Source organism: Narcine bancroftii, chromosome 4 (genome assembly GCF_036971445.1).
Source record: "Narcine bancroftii isolate sNarBan1 chromosome 4, sNarBan1.hap1, whole genome shotgun sequence".
In the NCBI taxonomy this organism is placed as follows: Eukaryota; Metazoa; Chordata; class Chondrichthyes; order Torpediniformes; family Narcinidae; genus Narcine; species Narcine bancroftii.
This window is the reverse complement of record NC_091472.1, coordinates 260,844,565-260,871,272: the sequence shown is the minus strand read 5'-3', so window position 1 is coordinate 260,871,272 and position 26,708 is coordinate 260,844,565. Positions and strand designations below refer to the sequence as shown.

The window sequence follows — 26,708 nt, the reverse complement described above, 5'->3', positions numbered from 1 at the left end:
ATCCAGCTCACTTGCACTGCAACAGCATTGTGCTAACTGCCATACTAACTGTGCTGCCCCATGACTTCAGGTAAAAAATGAAATTATTAAGTTAATCACTATTTTATCAATGATTTGAGCAACTGGAACCACCCCCCCCCCCCCCCAGGTCTCTGCACCCCTTTTGGACCAGTGTCCTTTATTTTATATTTCCTCCTCATTGGTCCAACTGAAATGCATTACCTCAAATAGTGGCCACTTAAATCAAAGTAGTTCAATGGTGACAATTTCCCCTCTAGTCAAGATAGATTACAAATTTGTCCTTTGAATGATGGGGCTGTTGCATCACAGCTTCAACAACTCAGGGTGTGTCCCTCTTGCATCCCTAATGATCTGAGATTAATTAGCTGCTGTAAATTGCATTTGGTGGAAACGGGAGCCACTTCCTAACAAAATACTTATTGATGGACTACACTAAGTGCTTATTATCAACAAGGGGTTGTGGCATGAATTTCCTGTAATAAGGAAAATACTAGCAGACACTGTGAAGTTCATCTACATTCCACCAAATATTTTTCCAAAATAAACATGTTGTATGATGGTCCAAAGACATTAATAAACAAATTGCAACATATAAATATCTTAGAGAAAATGCCATTATCGAACAAGCTACTCAACTGAATGAATTAACAATTACAAGCAGAGCGCAGCTACGTTAATGAGGAAGAGTGACGAGAGTGCAGCACTATCACATCAAATAGTGTACAGCAGAGAGTCACTTGAGACAAGTTGTCTGGTAACTGATCACAGTATTTACTTAGAAAATTAGTGGTTCTTCGGCAGGTAGATATAGTTGTGAAAAATATTTGGTTCTGCAACTGATCATGTGCAGGCAAATAACAAGGGCTATGTGGGCTGTAAAGTTGCATAAGTACAATGTATAAATACACCAACATTCTTACTTCCTGCTGTTGCACAAGACCCACCAACTACAAGATGCCAAGATAGAAAAAAAGTTATCATAAATATAAAAGGATAGATCAGTAAATATTCCCAATTGCAACCAGTGCAAGAAACAAAGTGACATTTCAATAGTGCAGATGGATTTTCTGGTGGTCCTGGAGGTTTTTTTTGGTTTTTAGTATAGCATAGGGAGGTTCAAGGGCCTGATAGCAGCTGGAAAATAAAGTGTTCATGAACCTAGAGGTACTCTATCTCAGGCCTGTACTATTGCTTGAGGGTGGCAATGGGAAGAGATTGTGACCTGTGTAATGGGGATCCTTTAGGATGTTAGCTGCCTTTTGAGGCAGTGTCTCACCTAGATGTCTTTGCACATATTGAATTTGGCCAGGTTTTCCACTTTCTGCAATCTTCTGCATATCTGCATACTCAAATTATCAAATGAAGTCATGACGGATCCAGTCAATATACTATACATAGCATAACTGTCGAAATTTGATCGATTCATCAATGATGTATCAAATTATTTCAAAAAATTAGACTTACAGCACAGTAACAGGCCCTTCCAGCCCACAAGCCCATGCCACCCAATTAAACTCCAACCCTTTTACATGTTGAAGGATGGGAGGAAACTGGAGGACCCGGAGGAAACCGATGCAGACACGGGGAGAATGTGCAAACTCCTTACAGATAGCGCCAGATTTGAACCCAAGTCACTGGTGCCGTGACAGCGTTTCACTAACTGCAACGCTAACCATGCTGCCCATCAATCTTTTACGAAAGTAGAGGCAATGAAGTTCCTTCTTCACCATTTCCTTGATGATCTAACTCCAGGAGGTCCTCCAACATGCGGACTCCCAGTATGCAATTAATGAAAATAGTTGCATGGACCCTCTACTTCATTTTCCACAATAAACTCTTTGATCTTGTTTATTTTGAAAGTGAGATTGTAGCTCTGGCACCATATAACCAGATTCTTGATCTCCATTCTGACGCATCATATCTGATTATTCCACAAAACACATTGAATTTAGAGACTGAATTGGTACTGAACTTGGTTGTGCAATCATGAGTGCAAAGGGACGAGAGCAGGGGCTTAGGACCCAACCTTGAGGTGTCCTTGTCCTGATGGTCAGCAAGGTGGAGGGGGCCAATCCACACCAATTGGGATCTGTCAAAGAGGAAGACAAGGATCCAGTTGTAAAGGGATAAATAGAGTCCCATATTGTGAGTTTGATTATTAGTTTTGCTGGTATGAGTTCAAACTTCATAGTTCAAGTTTATTGTCAGAGTACATAAAACCCTGAGATTAATTTTCTGTGGGCCAGGCAGAATTTCTAACTGCTGGTAACTGTAAACTGTACTCAAAGAAAGAATAAACTGTAAACAAACTGACTGTGCAAATGCAGATGTATAAATAGAGCACAGATTATTGAATGCCACAGACTCTCAATCCATTCCTACTAAACAAAAATAATCCCTTCCTACCTCATAACCATCTATTTTATTTTCATCTATGTGCCTGTCCAAGACTATCTCAAATGACCCTAATGTTTCAGCCTTTGCCACAAATAAATATACAGTAATAAATAATGAGCAAAATATGTCTTTTATTAAGTCTCTGAATGAGTCTATTTTCCCAGGAGTCTGATAGTTGAGGGGTATAACTATTCTTGAACCTAGTGGTACAGGTCCAGTGGCATCTATATTCCCTTCTTTATGGCAGTTGCAAGAACAGGGCATGTCCTGTTTGGTATGGATCCTTGATAATTGCTGCTGCTCTCCGACGGCAATGTTCCACATAGATGTTCCACGTATGGAGGGAATATCTTTGCCTGTGATAGGGGTGAATACCAAGCTGTTGTTAATAAAAAGTAGGATTGGCAAGGAAGTAGTCATTAGTGGGATACATGAAAGAAAAATGATTGGTGGGCAATAATTTGGAGAATTAAATCAATAAGCTTGTTCAGACACCTGAGCTGGTATTGACTAGAGGGACAAAATAGTCTACGCTCTGAGGAAGTATAAAATATAAAATTCTCAATTGACAAAATATTTGAATATAATCATAGAATTGGAAGTGAAACATGCAAATCATGCAAATATTTGCATATTTCTGGAAAACAGTGAACAGCAGGCACATGGAAGATGGAAAAAATGAATGGATGAAAATATAATCCCATACTCATTTGTTTCAAATAGCACATATTATTGTCACCACTGAAAACATCCAAAAGTTCCATCGCAAGGGCATAGAACAACAAAGTGCACCTCTTTACAAAATGCACAGCGGGCATGCTTTGTTTATTCCCTTTTCAAAGGTTCAAAGATTATTTTTATTATTATGTTATAATACATTAAAAATGTAATACAGGTGTACATTATATAGTTCAACTTATGCCTGCTGTCATTCAAACAAAGACACTCACCATGAGCATTGCCTGGCACCCCTAACAATAGGAGAAAAAGAAGCAAAAGAGAGTCCCTTCAGAGACACTGAGTGTCTGTAGATTGACCTTCAGAGCTCCCACGGTCTCTGTAGCTGCAGCCACATCAAATCATCAACAACCCGAACTCCAGATCCAAATCTCCGATGTGATTAGAAAGCCTTCACTGCCTGGTGCCCTTTCTTGCCCTCAGCGCCCTCCCAAATCTTGTTTCTGTTACCTTGTTCTCATGAACCAGTCTCCAGAATCCCGCAGCCTGCGTGGGTCCTTCAGCTGCTGAGCCCCCCCCCCCCCCCCCCACTTGCTGGTCTGCTGCCGTGGTCACTGACCTGCAGGGTCATCTCTTAAGCTTCTGCTTCACAATGGGGTGTGGTCTCCCTGCATATGGTCAGCTGCACCATTCCACTGCTGTCCCAGTGAATGCAACCCATTGACCTGGCACAGGCTCTGGTATTTTAGGCACAGACCTTGTAATTGCACGGTTTTAAGAATAAAACAATTTTGACTCCTTTAATATGATGTTTAAAGCCTGCACAGAGCCAGCAGCCTGAGAGCTACACAGTAAGACCCTGTGGAGCTATTAGACTAACATGGCCACTGAGTCACAGCGTTTTATATATATGGAAGGGTGACATGACATGGGCATCATGATGTCCAGAGGGCGGGTTTACAGTGCAGACTCTTTAAATTTTGCTGATACAAATTGTGGACCATTGTCAGAAAATATTGAACTGCACGTTTCACAAACATTTCTATGACTGATTCCACCTGCATTGAATTCGCCCATCGTTATTGAATGAAGATCTACCGGGACCAATGCCTGAAGAGGGCGCACAAAATCAGTGAACTGGTGTGGACTCGAAAGGCCAACATGGCCTGTTTCCACTCCGTAAATGGTTATATGGAGCAGTGCTGTTTCTCCATCTCCCATTCTCCTGCACCAGATCCGGCAGTGCCACCATTTTTGTTGCCAGAATACAAGGTGACTGGAAAGTATGGCCTTATTTTTCTCATCGCTAAGTGTCCTTGAGGAGGTGACAATGAGACACCATCATTAACATGCCTTGCCTGCATTTACAGTACTTCCCAAATGCACTACTGGAATAACCATAAGCGACTTGGGTTGAAAGTGTTCAGGAAGATTATCTCAGTCTGACCATCTCCAAATAAGTCAATTGGAAATATGTTGTTTTCTCCTCATCAATCCTGGGTCCGAATCCAGGAATTCCCTACCTAATAGCAGTGTGGGATTATTTTCACAAGAAGATTCAAGAATATGGATTACAACAAGCTTCCCAAGTTAAGGATGGGCAATGAATGCTCACTTTTCTTGCAATATTCATATCCTTTGAAAGGAATAAGTAATAACAACTTCTCAAAGACAATTCTACAGAACGGATATTAAAATATTTTAACCTTAGACACAGGAGAATATTTCATTTTATATTAGAACAAAATGATAAATCATATTGTCAGAATTGTTTGTGGAGGGCATCTTTCTACTGTCGTATTTAATTCATTGTTGTTGACAAACCATGGGATTTTAGCACAACCTGTCCCATTCAACAGTTGTATGTGTGGGTTCACCATATTTACTCCAGAATCAGAAAGAATACAAATATAATAAAAGAACATTGAAATGTAATTATTATGAGAGTTTATTGTCATATATATATATCAGTACAATAAGCAGATGCACCAAATATCTACTTGCTGCAGGCCACAGAGGTAAGAAAGAAAGTGGAACGACAATAGTATGAATTCAATTATTGCAATATGTCATGAGACAACAAAAAAGGCAATAAATATAAAAGGATTGGTAAATAAATATTCACAGTTGCAGTTAATGCAGCAAAAGTAACATTTCAATAGCGCAGACAGGTCTTTTGGAGGGTAGGAGTAGGCACTTAGAAGACTAAGGAAGGTTGACTTTGTTCTTCAACAACTTCCACAAGTGCACCATAAAATGCATACTTGTTGGATGCATAACAATGTGGTATGGGGACTGCTCTGCTCAAGACCAGAAGAACCCGTAATTCAAAGCAATGCAAACTTCCCTCTCCTCTGTGGACTTCCTCCACATTTCCCATTGCCTAGTCAAAATACTGAAGGACCCCAAACAGTCTCTTCTCGCTCCTTCCATCAGGGAGAATGCGTATGAGTGCAAAGGTTTCCACCAACAAGTTTAAAGATGGTTTCTGCTCTGCAGTTATCAGGCTTCTGAATGAAGCCCTCAGCAATGCTATTGTGTTGCCCTTGCTTGCTGCCAATTGATTTTCCTCTTCATTGCAATCCTATTCTCTGTGAATTGTGCTCTTTACACAGCTGTAGAAAGGTTCAGAATTGGTTTGCCTGCAGAAAACAGAGTAGTAGTGGATGGAAAGTTTTCTGGCTGGTGACTAGTGGCATTCTGTAAGGATCATTTGTGATATTTATAAATCAGCTGAACAAAGATGTAGAGGGCGAGTTAATAAGTCTGTAGGTTATACAGAATTTGGAGGAATCGTGGATAATATTGAAGGTTGCATAGGATGCAGCTTTGGACAGTAAAGTGGCAGATGAAATGCAATCTGGTTAAGTGTGAAGTGATGTATTTTGGAAGATCAAACTTGAAGACAGAGCATATGGTTAATGGTCAGATATTTACCAGTGTGGAAGAACAGAGGGACCTTGGAGTCCAAATCCATAGATCTTTCAAAATTCTTGTGTTGGTTAACAGGATAGTTAAGGCCAATAGTATGTTGGGCTTCAATGGTCAGAGGATTTTCAGGAGTGGTGAGGTCAATTTGCAGCTCTATAAATCTTTGGTGAAACCACACTTAGAATATTGTGTTCAGTTCTGGTCACCTCATTACAGGAAGGATGTGGAAGCAATGGAGAGGGTGCAGAGGAGATTTACCAGGATGTTGCCAAGATTGGAAAATATGTGTTATGAGGCAAGGTTAGCAAATCCAGGGTTTTCCTCTTTGGTGTGAAGAAGGATGGGAGGTAACTTAATAAAGGTCTACAAGATTATAAGAGGCATATATAAGGAAGACAGCCAGCATCTTTTTCCCAAGGTGGAAGTAGCAAGCCCCAGAGCACATCTGTACAAAGTCAAGGGAGGAAGATTTAGGGGAGTCAGTTTTTTTTTATACACAGAAAGTAGTGGATTCCTGGCATGGAGGCTGGAACCATAGGGGCATTTAAGAGACTCTTAGACAAACCCATTGATGAAACAAAAATAGAGCGTTGTGAGTTTGGGGAAAATTAGATAGTTGCGGAATAGATTTAATTAGGTCGACACAACATCATGGACTGACAGGCCTGTTCTCTGTTTTAATGATCTATATTCCATGTTCTAACCAGCAGGATAACTCACAGAGGAACCTTTCTCACAGTTATTAGGTAAAATGTGACAAATAAACTGAAACTTTAAACTTAATTTATGGTTAGGGGTCAGGAAGTCTAGGGAAGTTCAAGAGTCTGAACCTTTTTGGATAAGTGAAGGAACAGATGCAAGTGCACCAAAGTCTGCTGTCATGTTGATGTTGTGTTTAATGGCAAATCACATTAAGCTTTACATGCTTCCACAAAATTAGGATTTTAAATTGAAATGGTTCATAAGGCATGGGCATCAATAATTGTGAAAAGACCAATGGCTTCAGGGGCAATGTAGCCCACAATTCACAGTTAATGGTATGTAATAAATGCTTAGATTCTCACAATACAATTTAAAACTGACGGGAACTAAACATTCTGTTTGGAATCATAATAAAGTCCTGTGAAGTGGAATGGGAGGAATTAGATATAATGATTTCATCTGGGCCACGCATGATTATGCAGATAGTGAAAAAAGGAAGCCATAAGCTGAAGCATCCAAGAAGTGGAACTGAAGGAAGTTTTGACTTAAGTCATCTCCCCTTGAAATCCATCAAGGAGTTCCATCTAAATAGAATTCTGGATTATGTAATGAATCGTTTGGGTAGTTGTCCATGATGGACCAGTTTTCATCTTGCCAAACCTCTTTAATTAGAAAATCATTTGCAGTGAGTTGATCCTGCAACCTTTCAGACTGCAAACACTAGTTTTTTTTTTAAATTTCCCTTAATGACTCAGAGACATATTCAGAGTGCCTGTTGTCAAGCAATATTTCACAAATGCATAGCTTGCAAGTCTTTCTACATGGGTTCTTTGGTTTCCTCCCACATGACAAAGATAAGCTGGTTGATAGTCTAATTTACTGCTATAAATAAGCTTTTCTTTTGCCAATGGGTGATCAGAGAATAGTTAATGGAAATGTGAGAGAAAAAGAGAGAGAAATAAGCAGAAAAATAAGATTATAGAACAGAAGTATAAAATACTTAGGAAAAGTCAAGAGTAGTGGTCAGCAAGCTTCAAACCCTGGGCCTCTGCACCTTTGTCTCCAACTGAATATGAATTGAAAACAAAATCTCATCCTCAGTGACAATCAACACAGGCACACTTCAAGGATGTGTGCTTAGCCCACTGCTCCACTCACTCTATGCCCAAGACTGTGTAGCTAGGCACAATTCAAATGCTATCTACAAATTTGCTGATGACCACACGGTCATTGGCAGAATCACAGCTAGCAATGAGGAAATATAGAGGAGTGAAATAGATCAGCGAGTTGAGCGGTGTTACAACAACAACCTTACATTCAACGTTAGCATAACTAAGGAACTGATTGTGAACTTCATGAAGGAGAAAGCAGGACAACATGAACCAGTCTTTATCGATGGGTCAGCAGTGGAGAGAGTAAAAGACTTCAAATTCCTGGATTTTAACATCTCAGAAGATGTACAGTATTGCATCCTGGGGCCTTGATGTTGATGCAATCATCAAGAAGGTTCGTCAGCAGCAATACTTCACAATAAGTTTGAGGAGATTTGGTATGTCACCAAAGACTCTTGCAAATTTCTACAGGTGTATTCTGGAGAGTATTCTGACTAGATGCATTCCTGCTTGGTATGGAGGGGCCAAAGCACAAGACGGGAAAAGGCTACAGAGAGTTGTGAACCCGTCCAATGCCATCATGGGCATTAGTCTCCACTTCACTTTGGAGATCTATAAGAGGCAGCGTCTCAAGAAAGCAGCCACTATCAAGGAACTTCACCACCCTGGAAATACTCTCTTTTAACTGCTATAATATAGAACGAGGTACAAGACACTGAAGACAAAAACCCACTGGTTAAAAAAAAAGCTTCTTCCCCTCTGCCATCAGATTTCTGAATGGATTATGAACCATTGACACAACCACACTTTTTCTCTTCTTTTGCACTAATTTATTTAAATATTTTTTAAATTTAAAATTTAGACACAGCACAGCAACAGGCCATTTCAGCCCATGAGGCCATGCTGCCCAATTACATCCAATTAACCTACAACCCCCCAGTACATTTTGATGGGTGGGAGGAAACCAGAGCCCCAAGGGAAATCCCACACAGACACATTAGAGACAGTGCAGGATTCGTACACCGGTCCTGATTGCTGGCACTGTAATGGCATTGTGCTAGCCACTATGCCTAGCGTGCTGCCCATTTATTTATTTATTTATTTTAAATTAATTTCAAGAAATGTTTGCATCTGCCAAGACAATAAATTGTGATTTTGAGTGATATGGGCCAACATTGGCAATGTGGTGGCCAGGATGAGTTGGTGGCCATAAAGACAAACACTCAGATTACCTGTCAGCTTCACCAGTATTAGTTAAAATATTGAACTAAGTTCAAAGTTCCAAGTTCAAATTTATTGACAGAGAATACACATGACATCACATAAAACCCTGACATTCTTTTTTTCCTGAGAATTGCTACTAATTAATAATGCAAACCCTGTACTCAAGAAATAGATAAAGTATGTATACAAAAGAGAAAAATGTAAAGAAATAATTAAATGTAAACAAACTGATTGTTCAAATACAGAAAAAAAATTCACTTCTAAATAAAGTGCAAAGTAAGAGTCATTAAATGAGCTTCTAATTGAGTCTATTGTTTTTTTTTCATTTTTTTTACTAAATCGCAGTACCCCACTACCACAAATTTTGCAGTCGATTATACCGCATTTGGGGACATCGCAGGTGTCAGGACACCCAAAGTGCAATGGGACAGCCTCATCCTGGGATGTCGGCCATCATGACCACCGATTCTCCCCTGCCAGTTAAGTATGAGTCTATTGTTTAGGAGTCTGAAGGTGGAGGGGTAGCAACTGTTTCTGAAATTGGTGGTATGAGTCTTGTGGCACCTATACCTCTTTACTGATGGTAGCAGCAAGAACAGAGCATGTCCTTGGTGGTGTGGATCCTTGATTTTCTCGATGGTGGGGAGAGCTTTGCCTGTGATGTACTGGGATGTGTCCACTACCTTTTGCAGGAATTTCTGCTCAGAGGTATTAGTGCGCCCATACCAGACTGTGATAGAGCTGGTCAGGAACTTTTGCACTAGACATCTGTAGATGTTTTCCAAGGTTTCTGATGTCATATATCATGATAAACCATGCAATATAGGATATTTTACAACCAAGAGATATCCAGACAGATTGCGAGAATATCCGCATAGAATTATCTGTACTTACTTCTACATTTTCCGTTCTACTGATTTGAACACAATTCCCATTTGAAACATTTTTGCAATTCATAATGGTAAGCAATATGTTGCATTATATTTAAGATTTATATATATATTCATTCTTTTTTTTATTTTCATTGAACACAAGCAGCTGTGATTGTGGCTCAAGAAACACAAGAGGCTACAGATACAGGAAAATAGTTTAAAAAAATTCTCTTGATGGATTCTGTGGGTTGACGAACATCCATTATGACAAGGAAGTGGTCATTATATCCATTCTTGTGATTCACTTATTCTGTCGTTAAGGTAGGGAGGAAAATCTTGGAGACTCCTGGGGATAAACTTACTCCATCTTTTTCTAGTTAAACAAGAAAATCTGCAGATGCTGGAGGTCAAGTGAACCCCACAAAAATGCTGGAGAAACTCAGCAGATCAGCAGTAGGTGGTAGTGACAGGTAACCAATGTTTCTGACTGAGCCCTTCATTAGACATGAACATTTATTGTGCGGTAGTTAGTGCAATGCTATTACACCGCTGGCAACCCAGGTTTGAATCCTGTGCTGTCCGTCAGCAGATTATATGTTCTCAACATGTCTGCATGGGTTTCTTCCAAGGGCTTCATTTTTCACCCACGTTTCAGACATACCATGTTAGAAGTTTAATTGGGTGTATTTAGATGGACAGAGTCAAGGTGCTCAATGAAGCAATCTCACAGTCTGCTGCATTTGTCTGGATCTCTCAGTGGCCACCCATTTCAATTCCCTGCTCCGTTCCCTTGCTGAAATGTCTGTCCATGGCTCATGCACTACCAGACTGAGACTACCTGCAAATTGGAGGATGAGCACTTCATCCTTTATCTGGGGACCCTCCAAATCTATGGCATGAACATTGACTTCTTTGGTTTAAGACAAACTCTCACCATCACCCACCCCACATGTCTCCTTTCCTGTAGCTCTGTTTCCCCCCACCCCCCTCTTCCCTTTCCTCTCTGTCTCCTTTACTTCAGATTTGCATTCACATAACCAACCCCCCCCCCACCCCACTCAATTCTCACCTTTCTTCCCTCTTGGCCTCTTCTCCATATCCAATTATAACCTTATGTTTGTTAGTCTGTACACTTGATCTGCTATTTTTTTTAATTCAGGCACTGCCTCCTTCTTCCCATGCCTTGAAGAAGGGCTCATGTCCAAAACAACAATAATATATCTTTAACTCCTATGGACACGACAGACCTGCTGAGTTCCTCTAGCATCTCTGTGTTTTTACACAGCATCTGCAGACTTTCAGGTTTCACTCTCAGTAGATTGGTTCATTGAGCACCTTTGCTCTGTCCACTGCAACAGCAACCAACTATTTCAATTTCACATACCATTGCTAAACACACAACTGACATGTCTTTGGATTCATGCACTGCCAAATCAAGGCCACTTGCAAATTCCATCTTGGCTGTCTCCAACCAAACGTTATAAATATTGACCTCTAGTTTCTGTTAACACGTATCCTTGTCCCTCTCTCTCTTTCCTATCCCTATCTCCTTTTCTCCAAGTCACCACTGCTTTCCTTCCTTCTTTTATCGAAGAGATATCCTTCCTAGACCTCTGCCCTCTGCCCATCACTTCTCAGCTTCTCTCACTTCTAAAATCCCACCCCTATCCAGCTATTACCTCTTAGCTGTTATCCTTCTCCCTCTTTCTCTTCCTCTCTTCTCCTCCTCTCCCCTCACTCCACCTTTTTTTTATTCAGGTCTCTAAATATTTTTCCTGATAAAGTGATCAGGCCCAAAATGTAGGTTATGCTATGCATGACCTGCTGAGTTTCTCCAACACTTTTATGTCTTGTATTTTCTTTTCTAGCTGGTCTCCCAGCCAAGTACTGTAGACACCTGTAACTGATTAAATAGCAAAACAGTTAAATAGCTGATCCTTTGTGCAACTGAGTAATTTTAATTCTACATTTATTAAGATTATTTAAATTAAGGTTATGTAAGTTTAAATGAATTTTATTCATGAACTGAATGAATTGTTAAACAAAAAAAAACCTGAAATGTAATGATATCCAGACATACCTTCTTGGTAGAAACTCATTGATGAACTTCACTCCTCTTTCACAGCACCTTTGTCACTGAACAGAGTGGTGTAACTGGGTCATCTCAAGTCACGTGGCATCAAATTTATTGTCATGTGATTGCACAAGTACAACCTGACTAAACACAGTTCTCCGGACCTCATAGCAACCAGACTGATTGCTATAAAGAAATACACACACTCGCAGTGTGGGAGGTTAAGCTCTGAGATTTATTGAAGCTGGAAAGGGTCTTTTATACAGTTGGAGTTCCCACCATTTGTTTGATTGGCTAACATCAACCAATAGCAGGCGGGAACATTCTTGCATGTGACGATGCCAGAGACCTGATCACCATGGCTTGTCCCTGATAGATTCACCCCCCTCACACTATCCAAAATGGTATACTTGTAATTGAAGGGGATGGCCACAGGGGTCCCTGTACTCCATTTTCCTCTCCTGACTGTCACCTATCTACCATATACCTGCCTCCAAGGTGTGACAGTGTCCCTGTAACTCCTGTCTATCACCCCCTCTGCCTCCCAAATGATCTTGAATTTATCCAACTCCATATCCAATTCCTTAACTCGGCATCAGGAGCTTTACCTTGATGAACGTCTCACAGATGAAGTCATCAGGGATACAGCAAGAGGAGCATTCCCCTGCCTTGGCTGCCATTCCCACTGTCGATGACTAGGTGAACAAAATATGTGATATCTAAAAATTGAGCCTACCAGCTGAATCCTCTTTGTTGCTCGAATAGGGTTGTCCTTTCTGACTTCAACTATTCCTTGCCTCTTACCTGTTGTCTCCAAAGCCTGTTTTACCCAAAGCTTTACTACTCTGACTCAGACCATTCTGACAATGACCACTTTCTCCTTTGTCTTCAACTGTTGAACGTGATTGCTTTTACATTTTCTGTTTTATTACAGCCAATAAAATAATCTTGAATCTTCATTTGTATCTTGAATGTGGCATCACAGGTGGATACAATCATAAAGAGAGTTTTTTATCATGTTGTCCTTCATAAATCAAAGTCTTGAGTACAAGAGTTAGGATGGAACGGTAAAATTTTATAAGACATAGGTGAGGCCAAATTTGGTGTATTGCATGCAGTTTTGGTCACCTTAACATAAGGAAGAATATCAATAAAACTTAAGAGTGCCGAGTAGATTTACAAGGATGTTGCTGGTCTTGAACAACTAAGTTACACGGTAAGGTTAAATAGTTCAGGACTTTATTCCATGGAATGTAGAAGAATGAGGGAAGATTTTGTTAGAAGTGTATAAAATTATGATGGGGATCAATGGAGTAAATGCAATATGGCTTTTTCACTGAGGTTAGGTGAGGCAAGAGCTCAAGGATATGGGTTAAGGATGAAAGCAAAATGTTAAGGGAGAACATTTAGGAGAACCATGCAGAGTGTGGAATGAGTAAGCGGCTGAAGTGGTGAACGTGGGCTTGATTTTGACATTTAAGAAACGTTTGGATAGGCTCAGAGGGCAATAGAGGGCTAGGAGTGGGTGCAGGTCAATGGGTCTAGGCAGCATAATCATTTGACACACACTAGATGGGTTGAAGGGCCTGTTTCTGTGCTGTAGTCTTTTATGTGTCAATGGTTCTCACACATGAATGGACAAGAGAAATTGAGAAAGGTAGGTCATTGATGGATTTAAAATAATTGTTTACTTTAACCTTCTTAATTATTGAAAATATTTTAAAGTGGTTTTAATTTATTCTGTTCACTTTTAAATAAATAATTTACCAAATGGTTTAATTGTTTAATTGATTCTAATGCTTTTTAAATATCACTAAATATCAGTGACTTTAAGCATTCAAAGCCCTTGAGATTTTTGATAGCTGGGAAAGCTAACACTGTTGCTTTGCCAGCTGTTAATGATACATTCAGATCTTTCTCAGGCAGGGTTTGTTATACAACATCATTCCATCATGTAAAACCATATCATAACATATACATAACATAACAATTACAGCACGGAAACAGGCCATTAGGCCCTTCTAGTCCGCACCGAACGAAACACCCCTTTCTAATCCCACCTCCCTGCACAATGCCCATAACCCTCCATCTTCCTCTCATCCATATACCTGTCCAACCTTTTCTTAAATAATACAATTGACTCCGCCGCCACTATTTCTCCCGGAAGATCATTCCACACAGCTACCACTCTCTGAGTAAAGAAGTTCCCCCTCATGTTACCTCTAAACCTCTGCCCCTTAATTCTTAACTCATGTCCTCTTGTTTTAAACCTTCCTCCTCTTAACGGAAATAGTCTATCCACATCCATTCTGTCTATCCCTTTCATAATCTTAAATACTTCTATCAAATCCCCTCTCAACCTTCTACGCTCCAAAGAATAAAGACCCAATCTGTCCAATCTCTCCCCATACTCCAGATGCTTAAACCCAGGCAACATTCTGGTAAACCTTCTCTGCACTCTCTCCACTCTGTTTATATCCTTCCTATAATTAGGCGTCCAGAACTGCACACAGAACTCCAAATTAGGCCGCACCAACGTCTTATACAATCTCAACATCACCTCCCAACTCCTATATTCCATGCAATGATTGATAAAGGCCAGCATACTAAAAGCCTTCTTCACCACCCTATTCACGTGAGTTTCTACCTTCAGGGAACGATGTACCGTCACTCCTAAATCTTTCTGCTCTTCTGTATTCCTCAATGCTCTCCCATTTACCACATATGTCCTATTCTGATTCTTCTTACCAAAATGAAGCACCTCACACTTATCAGCATTAAATTCCATCTGCCATTTTTCAGCCCACTTTTCTAAGCAGCCCAAATCCCTCTGCAATCCTTGAAAACCTTCTTCATTATCCACTATTCCACCTATCTTAGTATCGTCTGCATATTTACTAATCCAATTCACCACCCCATCATCTAGATCATTAATGTATATAACGAACAACAATGGGCCCAATACAGATCCTTGAGGCACACCACTGGTCACCGGCCTCCAACCTGACAGACAATTATCCACTACCACTCTCTGGCCTCTCCCTTTCAGCCAATGTTCAATCCATTTGACTATCTCAAAATTTATACCTAAAGACTGCACCTTCCTAACTAACCTTCCATGTGGTACCTTATCGAAGGCCTTACTGAAGTCCATATAGACAACATCCACTGCGCTACCCTCATCCACATTCCTAGTCACCTCTTCAAAAAATTCAATCAGATTGGTCAAACATGACCTTCCTCCCACAAATCCATGTTGAGTGCTCCTGATCAGACCCTGTCTATCCAGATGTTTATAAGTACTATCTCTAAGAATTTTCTCCATTAATTTACTTACCACAGACGTCAAACTTACAGGCCGATAGTTGCCAGGCTTCCTCCTTGAACCCTTTTTAAATAACGGAACCACATGCGCAATGCGCCAATCCTCCGGCACTATCCCCATATCTAATGACATTTGAAAAATTACCGCCAGAGCCTCTGCTATTTCCTCCTTCACTTCTCTCAATGTCCTGGGGAAGATCCCGTCTGGTCCCGGAGACTTATCCACCTTTATGTTCTTCAAAAGCCTTAAAACTACACCTTTTGTAATCTCTATATTCCCCATATTTACCCAATTTGCTTTTTTTATCCCACATCTCCCAATATCCTTCTCCTTAGTGAATACCGAAGAAAAGAAACTGTTCAATATCTCCCCCATTTCTCTAGGTTCCACACAGTTTTCCACTCTGATTTTCTAAGGGACCAATTTTGTCTCTAGCTTTCCTCTTACCATTAACATATTTGTAGAACTCTTTTGGATTAGTTTTCACCCTGCTTGCCATAGTTTTCTCGTACCTTCTTTTAGCTTTCCTAATTCCTCTCTTAAGATTCCTCTTACATTCAATGTATCTTTCAAACATCTCCTTAACTCCATGCTTCTTATATCTAATGTACGCCTCCCTTTTTCTTCGAACCAAGTTTCCAATATTCCTTGAAAACCACGGCTCTCTCAAACCTTTTGCCCCTCCTTTTAACCTAACAGGAACATAAAGCTTTTGCACTCTCAAAATCTGATCTTTAAAAGACTTCCATCTCTCTACTACATCCTGCCCATAAAACAAATTGTCCCAATGCACACCCTGCAAGTCCTTTCGCATCTCCTCAAATCTAGCTTTTCCCCAATCAAAAACCTCAATCCTTGGCCCTGATTTCTCTCTTTCCATAATGACATTGAAGCTGATGGCATTATGATCACTGGACCCGAAGTGCTCGCCAACACTAACCTCCGTCACTTGACCCATCCCATTTGCCAACAGTAGATCTAACACTGCTCCTTCTCTGGTCGGCACCTCTACATATTGTTGTAAAAAACTATCTTGCACACATTTCACAAACTCTAACCCATCCATTCCTTTCACAGAATGTGTTTCCCAATCTATATGTGGAAAATTAAAATCTCCCATAATTACAACCCTGTGCTTATCACAAATATCTACTATCTCCCTACAGATTTGCTCCTCTAGGTCTCGGTCCCCTCCGGGTGGTCTATAATACATCCCTACAAGTGTAACCTCTCCTTTCCTACTCCTCAGTTCCACCCAAATAGCCTCCGTGGATGTGCCCTCTAATCTATCCTTCCTAGGCACCGCTGTAATATTTTCCCTGACAAGCAATGCAACCCCACCTCCTCTTGCCCCTCCGACTCTATCACACCTAAAACAACGAAACCCAGGGATATTCAGTTGCCAATCACATCCCTCCTGCAACCATGTCTCACTAATCGCTAATATCCTTGTGAATGTTGTATAGCAATGTCAGAGAACATATAACATGTTAATGAAAAGTTTTTATGCATATCAGTGTGACTTGGGGTAACTCATTATTTGTCACAAGTTCTGCTTAATCTCATCTTCCATAAGTAAAAATATTTTACATTTTAAATTTAAATATACAGCATGGTTACAAGACCTCAAGCTTGCATCGTCTAATTACACCCAATTCACCAATAACCCCAGTATGTTTTGAAAGGTGGGAGGAAACCAGAGCTTCCAGAGTAAACCAACGCAGGCATGAGGAGAACATAAAAACCTGGCTAGCTGACGCTGTAACAGCTTTGCACTAACCGCTACACTAACTGAGCCGGCCTTGCTATGCTAACCTTGATGCCATTGTAATTTTGCTTTACAATGTTTGTTGGTTTCTATAAAAAGTAATTTAAGTAATATGCTAATGTGCAGGAAAAACTTAGCAGGTCACACAGTATTGATATGAAGTAAAGGGTAACCAACGTTTTGAAATGAGAGTTACCCTTTACTTCCAATGGATGCTTTGTGACCTGCTGATTTTTTCCAGCACATTTGTATATTGGAGATTGCTTAACTCAATATTATATTGTTGGTTTATGTAATTGTTTAATCTTACTGTACAACTTGCATCTATTTAAGTCTGGAAGCATTTGGCAGCGAATGTATTTCCGAGATACGTTCACTGATTTAATGTCAAAATTCTAACTCACCGTGTCTTTCCTATATGGATTCACAAAATGTTTTCTTTCAGAGGTCTACCTAATTATAAGGATATTGAATGATGAGTGTGGCAATTACATCTTGAAATGCATGGATATAATTCAATTGCAGAGTTGGCTGAATTTATATAAATTGGGTATAACATCTGGGACAAAAGCATCTGATCCCAACAACAGGAAATTTTGTCTTGAGTAAATAACAAGGTCATAGCAATTATGCAATCATAAATGTAAAGCATATGGCTGTCACTTCTGGGAGTTAGAGTGGAACATAATAAAGTTAGAAAACTACTAAGGTTACTTTCAACCAGATGAATCCTTCTCCATTTTCTCCTGGTACACCTGGGACTGTCTACAACTGTCACCCGGTGGTTTCTGATTGCTGAACAAAATTGCACATTTTTAAATGGCGTGAGTCATTGATTGCAGATTCTCAAAAATGATACCAACCATCTGTCAATCCCTCAGATACATTTATTTGGCAGAGGTTGATTAATGAAGTTCTTTTGGGTTGTGAATAACTTGCTACCAAGGTGGGTTACAACACATCCCATGTGCTGTAGGGAGAGAAATAGTGAGGGCTAAGTGAGTAAAATAATATAGATCCCTAACACCCTGTGCACAGCATCTTTCAGCTACTCTGGTCAGGAGAGAGATACAGGAGTATGAGAGTATCACCACCAGGCTGAGAAACAGCTTCTTCCTATAGGCAGTGAAATGCTGAATGACTAACGTAACTGCTCATACTAACCATTTAAGACTTTATTGTTTACTAAAGTAGATTTATTTATTTACATTTATTTAGGTACATTTGTCCTGCATATGTATTGCATGTCTGAATGTGTGTTATATCTAATTGTGTGTCTGTAGGACTGGAGGACATTGTTTAGTTGGGTTGTACTTGTGCCATCAGATGATAATAAACTTGAACTAATGTGGAAAGCGCAAACTGAAGACAGGCCTAAGAGCAGGGCCATGGAATACAGCACTAATGACACCCAAGTTTCAGGAACATCATTAATTATGTTATAGCGTGGGCCCTTTGCTGTAAGAGGAAAATTGATTTACTTTAAATAAGTTACAATTGTAACATGCACCCATTATTGCAAGGGAAACTTCGACTCATTGTGAACTCAGTTCAACTTATGGATAATTAAGCATCCTATTTTGTAATCAATCTTTATGTTGCCAGTAATTAGATTTTTGTAAATTCCATTCTGTCATCAAAACAGTAAAACTAAGTAAATCACATTTCTGTAGCAATGTCCATTGAGAGTGGAAACCTGCATCAAAACCACGCTCAGCAGATCAGCTGCTGCGCATTAATTTTAATAAATTTCCCATTGTTTCAAACACCAATTCCACATGGTATTTCTCTTTGCTCCTACACTATGCAATGCAAGATCTATAGGCTTTGCTGCAGCTTGGACAGGTAGTTTGAAAGGGTGCGTGGGCTGGAAGGAGTTTTGCATCTTGCCTCATGAGCTTCTTTTGGAGAGACTCGGTGCTTGCGTGGATTCTTTTCTGTTGTTTGCGGCCAGATATTTCAATAAGCCAGAGAGATACTACATGTTTACAAGAAATGTATAAAATTATAAGTGGCATTGACAGGGTGGATGTAATCTTTTTCCCCTCAAGGTAAAAATGTCTCATATTGGGGGACTGTGTTTAAGTGAGGGGAGAAATATTTGATGGAGAAGAGAGTGGTGGATGCCCTGGATTGGGTTAACAAGGTTTGTCAGCACCATTTAAGAGGCTTCTAGATAGACAAATGGATATGCAGGGAACAAAGGGATATGAATAATGCACAAAGAGCCATATTGTCATTTAATTTGGGCATGGTGGAGTGAAATACCAAAGTCTGCAGATGCTGTCATTGTAATAAAAATACACAGCAATTCTGGAGGAATCAGCTGGTCTCAAGCATCCACAGGAAGTAAAAATATATTATTGACGTTTGGGCCTGAGCCATTCTTCAAGGTCTTTATTCAGATGTCTTCCTATATTTTGCTTGTGCTTTGAAGAAAGGCACAGGCTTGAAATGTTGCTAATGTATTTTTACTTCTTATGGACGTACCTCCAGCATTTCTGTGTGTTTTACTAATATGGGCATGATGTTTTGTGCAGACATGTGAGCTGAGAGGCCTTTTCCTGTATGGTACTGTTCCATGTTCTGAGGTTTGGAGACCATCCCTTGAAGTCTTTTCTCTTTCCTCCCAGTAATCTCTTGATATGGTGAAGCTCAGAGTAGACTGTCCCATCTAGACTCTGCTGTCAGACATGTGGTCGATGTGCCAGTTGAGCACAAGTAAACACTTGGTCATTTTCGCTGGGTGCTGATTTTCCAAACCTGTGAGTGATGGTAAGTACCATGGAACCATAGAACATTACAATACAGAAAAAGGCCTTTTGGCCCTTCTAGTCTATGCTGAAATATTTTTCTACCTAGTCCCACTAACCTGCACCCAGTCCATAGTCCTTCATACCTCTCCCATTCATGCTATGATCCAAATTCTTCTTAAATGTTAAAATTGAGCCTGCATTCACCACTTCAGCTGACTGCTTGTTCCACACTCCCACCACTCTCTTTATGAATAAGTTCCTACTAATGATCCCCCCTAAACTTTTCCCCTTTCGCTCTTAACTCATGTTCACTGGTTTGTATCTCACCTACCCTCAATGGAAAAAGTCTACTTACATTTGGATTCTCTACCCCCCCTACCTCCTCATATATTTGTATACAACTATCAAATCTCCCCTCATTCTTCTCTGCTCCAGGAATGATGTCCTAACCTGTTTAACCTTTCCCTGTAAATCAGTTCCTGAAGTCGGGGAAACATCCCAGTAAATCTTCTCTGCTCTCTTTCGATCTTATTGATAACTTTCCTGTAGTTTGGTGACCAAAACTACACACAACATTCCAAATTTGGCCTCACCAATATCTTATACAACTTGACCATAACATCCCAACTCTTATGCACAATACTTTGACTTATTGGAGGGTTCTGTGGAGGTGCCTCTTGTCAGTTGTCCATCAAGTGCTGGTTTTGGGACTTCAGCATTTTCTTTCTGCCATTTTTATTTTTGATACGCATTAAGCTGAGAACCACTGAAGTATAAGGCACCTCAAAATGTGCCAGAATAGAAAGGCTTCACAAAAATGAATTTTCCTGCAAAATATTTAAAATATGCCTATCTTGAAAATGATATAACAAAGTATAACCATTAAGTCATTTTTTTAAAAGAATAGTTACTTTAGATTTAACAGTAGAATTTAATGAATTCCAGTGAATCTTCATAACTTTGGTCCTTTTGCTTTTATGTATCAGGCAGTGTTAGAAGAAACTATGGATGAAAGAAGTCTCGACTGGCATTATATTTTTAAACTGCAGATAGTTTTGTCATTTGTTTAGGTTCCTAATACTATTTTTTAAAATCCGATAAATAACTCCTCAAGGTCCAGCCTATGTGTTTTCTAGAAACAAGGTAAATTTATTTTAAATTTTAAATTAAAAAAAATGTATACATACAACATGGTAACAAACCATTTCAGCTCACGAGCCCATGCTGCGCAATTTACACCCAATTAACCTACATCCCCACCCCACCCCCCCCAGTATCTTTTGAAGGGTGGTAGGAAATCAGAGCCCCCAGAGGAGACATTGGGGAGAATGTACAAACTTTTTACAGACAGTGCAAGATTCAAACCCTGGGGCTGATCACTGTTGCTGTAAAGGTGTTGCATTAATGGTTATGCCAACCATGCCGTCCACAAGCCAACCATAATGCATTAGATTTTCAACATTGAGCCATCACTGACAATACCAAGATTTATAACCATCACTAACCGGCATCTTAGCCCATTTCAGAGAACATTGGTGAGCGGGGTCAAATAGAGGCAAGGACAGACTTTCATAATAAAAACACAAAAATGTTGGAGGAACTCAGCAGTCTTGCAGAGTCCATGGGAGTTAAAGATAAAAATATAACAAACATTTCAGGCTTGAGCCCTTCACCAATTAAGGAACAAAAAGCAGGAGGGAGGGTGCTCAATAAAAATACTGAGGAAGGAATTAAGAAAAGGCCAGAGGAGAAGCACAGGCCAACAGGAAAAAGATAATTATTGGACATGGATAGGAAGACAGGAGAGGAAAGGTGAGAATGGATCGGGGCAAGGTTGTCGCTGTCAATGCAGAGCTGGAAGAAAGGGCGCAGTAGGAAGGGGGGAGGCGAGAGAGAAAAGGAAATGTAGGGATAGAGAGGTTAACACATTTTCTTTGGACATATAATGGGCTTTTACTACAATTATGTAGATTTTTACTACAATCTGGTAGACATTATTGAATTGGCCTATCATTCAGCATCTACAACACAGGCAACCTGTCCCATTGTGAAGAGTTATAGTTCAAATACTGTCATAAAATAGATTCTTCATGCCTGGAGCTTTATTCTGATTAGAAATGTTAATCACTAACTTTTAATAAACTAGACATGAAGGAATGTTTATTTATACATGGCATTTTATGTCAAAATGTAGTCAGATTAGTTTGAACAGAGAGTAGTCATGGAAAAATTTTCAGGTGTTTACCTTCTCTCACTGACATTCCGAATATTTCTGTGTAATTCCACTGAAACCTTCCCACCTGGAATCTCATTAAAGTGGAAAGTGTGATTCCACTGTGACTAGTAAAGTTGCTTTGATCACCTGGAATACAATTCAAAATAAAGATTTTAGTAACATTAAAAACTTTAAATAGAAAAAAAACATTACAAGGGGAAAGAGCACTGGGCCTTTCAGGACTGGTGATAGCTGAAGATGTGTTATTATGCGTGCAAATAATCACATTTCCCAGCATGGAATGCACACAGTTCGCCAGAAACTGGTAGTGACATATGACGGGAGTTGTTGTTGGAAGTCGGTTGAAGGAAAATGAAGTCAGTTAAGTGTTAAACCCATGTAAATTTGTTCTTGAAAGAACAAGCATAACATGGTGTCAGATTTGTCTGAGTGAGTAAGAGAAGACAATAGTTCGTAAGCATTGTTAAATTAAGTCCTCTATACTGATGCAGTTTACCAGCAATCTAGCTCATATTTGGATACACTTCAAACAGTGATTCAACATTTATTTAAAAGCTGGTGGAATGGGCGAGACCGATGGAAAACAGAAAGCGTCTATGATTCTGCATGTGATGGATGAAGATGCCTTGGATATATATAACAGTTTTCAAATTGATGAGACAGCTTTTATGTTGGACACTATGATGACAAAATTTAAGGTGTATTTTGTTCCAAGTAAAATGTCACGTTTGAGAGATTCAAGTCTTTTTTCTCCTGTGAACAGAAACAAGGCATTAGCTTTGACCAATATTTAGCTGAGTTTCACACACTGTGAATTTGGAGATTTGAAAAATTCACTCATTAAAAAGGCAGAAAGGTTTGCAGAATCCAAGATAATGGACTTCACAGAAAAAATGTTGTGTGAAAAAAAATTGACTCTGGAAAAAGCTGTGAATATGTGTCGGGGAAGAGAGACCACACGAGCACAAGTTAAGGAGCTGCATCGGATAGACACAACAGTGCATGCAGTGAAAACAGAGAAGCAGAGCACCAGGAGGTTCCCAAAGCACTATCAAAGCAAAATGGTAAGCTCAAACATCAAATGCAGTAGGTGTTCATGTAGACATATTCCAAAGATGTGTCCTGCCTATGGAAAAGTCCTGCTATAAAAGTGGGATGAATCATTTTACAAAGTGATGCAAATCAGGGACTACCAAGAGAAAGGTGTACACAGTGGATGAAGAAATGGAGGAATCCTTTGTGGATTCCCTACAGACTTTTGCTGGCAAAGCAGAATGGATCATTCCAGTGACTGTGAATGACACAGTTATTCCATTTACGCTCGACACCAGAGCCCAGCTGATTACAAGACCTTCACTGTAAAGAGCAAGATTTATCCTGTGAAATAAAAAGTGAAAGTCCACAATAGGGAGAATGTTCCAGGAACAAAGGGATATATTGTGACCTTTAAACACAAAGGGCGGCACCTCATGTCACATCATTTTGACATTGATGGCTCAATGTCACAGCTACTTATTGTAGAAAGGAGAGTACAGCCAATATGAAGTGTGCATATGAAGAGCTTGACCTGGTGAAAGAGTTTTCATAATGGCTTCACAGATCAAATATGTACACAACACTCATGGACGGAAGGATAGCTACATTTCAGAAGCAAATCCTTCATGTACAGAGAGCATCAACCTCATTACCTGATATAGTTAATCACAAAAACCTGTAGAAACCATGGTTGAATCCCCTTCCCTCAATTCCTTCCCCTTCTCTCAATTTCTCCATCTCCTCTGCATCTGTTCCTAAGATGAGGTCTTCCAGTCCAGTGCTTCTGAAATATCTGCCTTCTTCCAAAAATGTGGCTTCCACCCCATCACTATCAACTCAGCCCTCACCTGCATCTCCTCCATTTCCCGCTCATCTGCCCTGGCCCCTTCTGCCCCCAGACACAGCAAACAGAAAATCTCCCTCATCTTCACATACCACCCCACTACCCTCCACATTCACCGGAATTTCTGGCACTTACTACAGGATCCCACTACCAGACATAATTTCCTTCTCCTCCCCTCTTGGCATTTAGCAAGGAGTGCTCCCTCCGTGATTCCCTCATGTACTCATCAATCCCCACCCATCTCACCCTCAGCACCTTCCCCTGTGCCCGCAGGAGATGCAACACATGTGCCCACAATTCCTCCCTCACCATCGTCCATGGCCTAAAACAGGCCTTTCAAGTGAAGAGAACTAATTTACTGCATCCAGTGCTCTCTTTGTGGCATTCTCTGCATCAGAGAGACTGGTCACAGATTGGAAGATCACTTTGCTGAGTACCTCTGCTCTCTTTGCAACAACAGTGACCTCCCAGTAGCCAATCATTTCAATTCCAAGTCATACTCCATACTCACATATTTATCCATGGCCTTATGTACTATCCCACCCAGACCACCCGCAAATTGGAGGAACACCTCATTTACCATCTGAGCACTCTCCAGCCAGATGGCATTGACTTTGCTGCTTTCCAACAAACCTGCTTCCCCTCCTTTCCTCTTCTCCCTTCCTGTCTTTCCAGTTCCTTGACTCACCTAGCCATCCCCCCACCTCCTCTATCTCTACTGTCCCCTACCTCCTTTCTCCACTTATGATCTCCTGTCTTAACCACCCCCTTCCCCACCCCATACTCTTTTATTTGGATGCCTGCCAGAATGTTCTCATTCTTTGATGAAAGGCTCAAGCCTGAAATGTCAATTATGTTTGCTACGTAAAGGACACTATTTGATCTGCTGAGCTTCTCCAGCATTACATGACATGAATGTCAAACTGGAAAATGAGTTGGAAGGTAAGGATGGCTTCTTACACCAGCTAGAAGACTAAAATAGACAGTTAGAGGAATGTCTGGAACTCGTTGAACAGAAACTGCAGAAATGTGACCAGAAGTAGAAGCTGAACTTGCCTAGCCATTTGCAGCTCTAATAAAGGCTGAAAGAGCATCGTGGCAACCTAGAAGAATGGGATATTTAGAGACTCAGCTTGAAGCAAAGAATCAGGAACTGCAAAGAACCTGTCAGAGAGAAAAAATGAACAAAGAACACAATAAACGACCATCAGGCACAGTGGACAGATCGTTGAGAGTCTTATGAGTGACTTCAGCTACATCTAAAAGAAAGAATGGTTGCATTAGTGGATAATCGAGACAAGAATCTGAACTAAAAAAAAACACCTTGAAGTCTCTTCACGATAAGGAATTAGAAAATGCAAACGATCTTCTTTCAACTACACTACCAGAAGAAGAATTGGCAGATGTGTCGCCCATTGCAGCAGCTGTGGCCAAGATTGTGAAGACTGCAATGAAACTTACAGAGCTGTATAATGGATATGTTGAAGCCCAAGATCAATTGTTATTGGCAAAACATGAAAATAAGAGAGTGAAGAGATTGTGAAAGAAGTTTAGATGAAAGCCCTGATTCTGAAGTGCTAGCAAGAAGAATATGAATGCGTGCAAAAAATCTGTGAATATGAATATGGCAAATATCTCAGCTAAATTGGAAGATGTCATGAAGGAAATTTGCCGTTTACAAAAATGCACTGATGAGGCGAATAAGCATGCTTCATTACTCAACAGGGAGTATCAGAGATACAAAATGCAAATGTCAGATATTTCACAGCTGAATAGGGTGAATTGGAATATGCACAAAGAAATAATATTTTACATGAAGCTGAAGTTAGTTCTGCTGACATAAGCAGTTCTTCTGTAGTGATTTCTCAGCATCTGGTGACCTATCGTAATGTTGAGGAAATGCAACAGCAATATCAACTGGGACTGTGTATGAACTTGCTGATAAACAGGAAAAGGAAGAGCAGGAAAAAAAAACCTCTTCATGGATTTCTGAGCTTCGGCTGAATCTTGCAGATGGCGTGAAAGAATTTGAACAACTTCATGAAGCCAAAAGTCATCAGATGCACCTGGTGGAAAGAGACTGCCCACAGAATGTAGATACTCTTGTTATGTAGACATAATATTGGGTTTATGGTTTTTTTTAAGGGGAAAGATGTGTTATAATGCAGGTAAATAGGAACTACATTCCCCCCCCATGCAATGTGTCTGGTTGGTCAGAAACTAGAAATGACATCTAACAAGTGATGTCATTGGAAGTTGGTTGAAGCAGCTCAAGGAAATGATTAAGTGTTAAACCCACATAAAGTTGTTCTTCTTGAAAGATCAAGCATAACAAAAGAGAGTCATTTTAAAAGGAAGACTGCAATTGTAGATGTTAATGGCAATCTCTTAAAAATAAAGTCACTGAGTTCAGGGAGAATAAAATGAGGGATAGTCAAGTGAGTCAAGAATTTGTACCTTACTGAACCATCCACAGACTGACCCTCTGATGATCAGCGCGCACACAAATGAATGCACAGAAAGAAAAGCGTATCCTAGTGTCAACTGTTACATTACCATTCCTCTCATCTCTAAACCTGGAATTATTCCACTGCAGAATTTTTAAAAAGTGTTTGCTTTTAGCTTTAATAAAAATCTCTGCACAACAGGCAGTAATACAAACCCAGTGTGGGTAATGGGAGACACCACTCTTTCAGTAAAGCAGTCTATCAACCTGGACGAGCTTTGAATCCA

General features: G+C 40.1%; 1 long non-coding RNA gene and 1 pseudogene across 2 annotated transcripts in view; both read right to left on the bottom strand.

Annotated features, from left to right (window-relative positions):
• Positions 1 to 9,405: 9,405 nt before the first annotated feature.
• Positions 9,406 to 9,553, bottom strand: LOC138762494 (U1 spliceosomal RNA; annotated as a pseudogene).
• Positions 9,554 to 20,552: 10,999 nt separating this feature from the next.
• LOC138761904 (uncharacterized) overlaps positions 20,553 to 26,708 on the bottom strand; it is a 134,979-nt gene continuing 128,823 nt past the window's right edge. Inside the window, exons 3-4 of one of the 2 annotated variants that reach the window (XR_011356597.1) lie at positions 22,106 to 22,222; positions 20,553 to 20,687 (exon numbers count right to left, since the gene is read on the bottom strand). This is a non-coding gene — a long non-coding RNA (uncharacterized lncRNA). Of the gene's footprint in view, positions 20,688 to 22,038; positions 22,223 to 26,708 lie in introns of those variants that run through there. The other variant, XR_011356595.1, reaches the window with a different exon arrangement.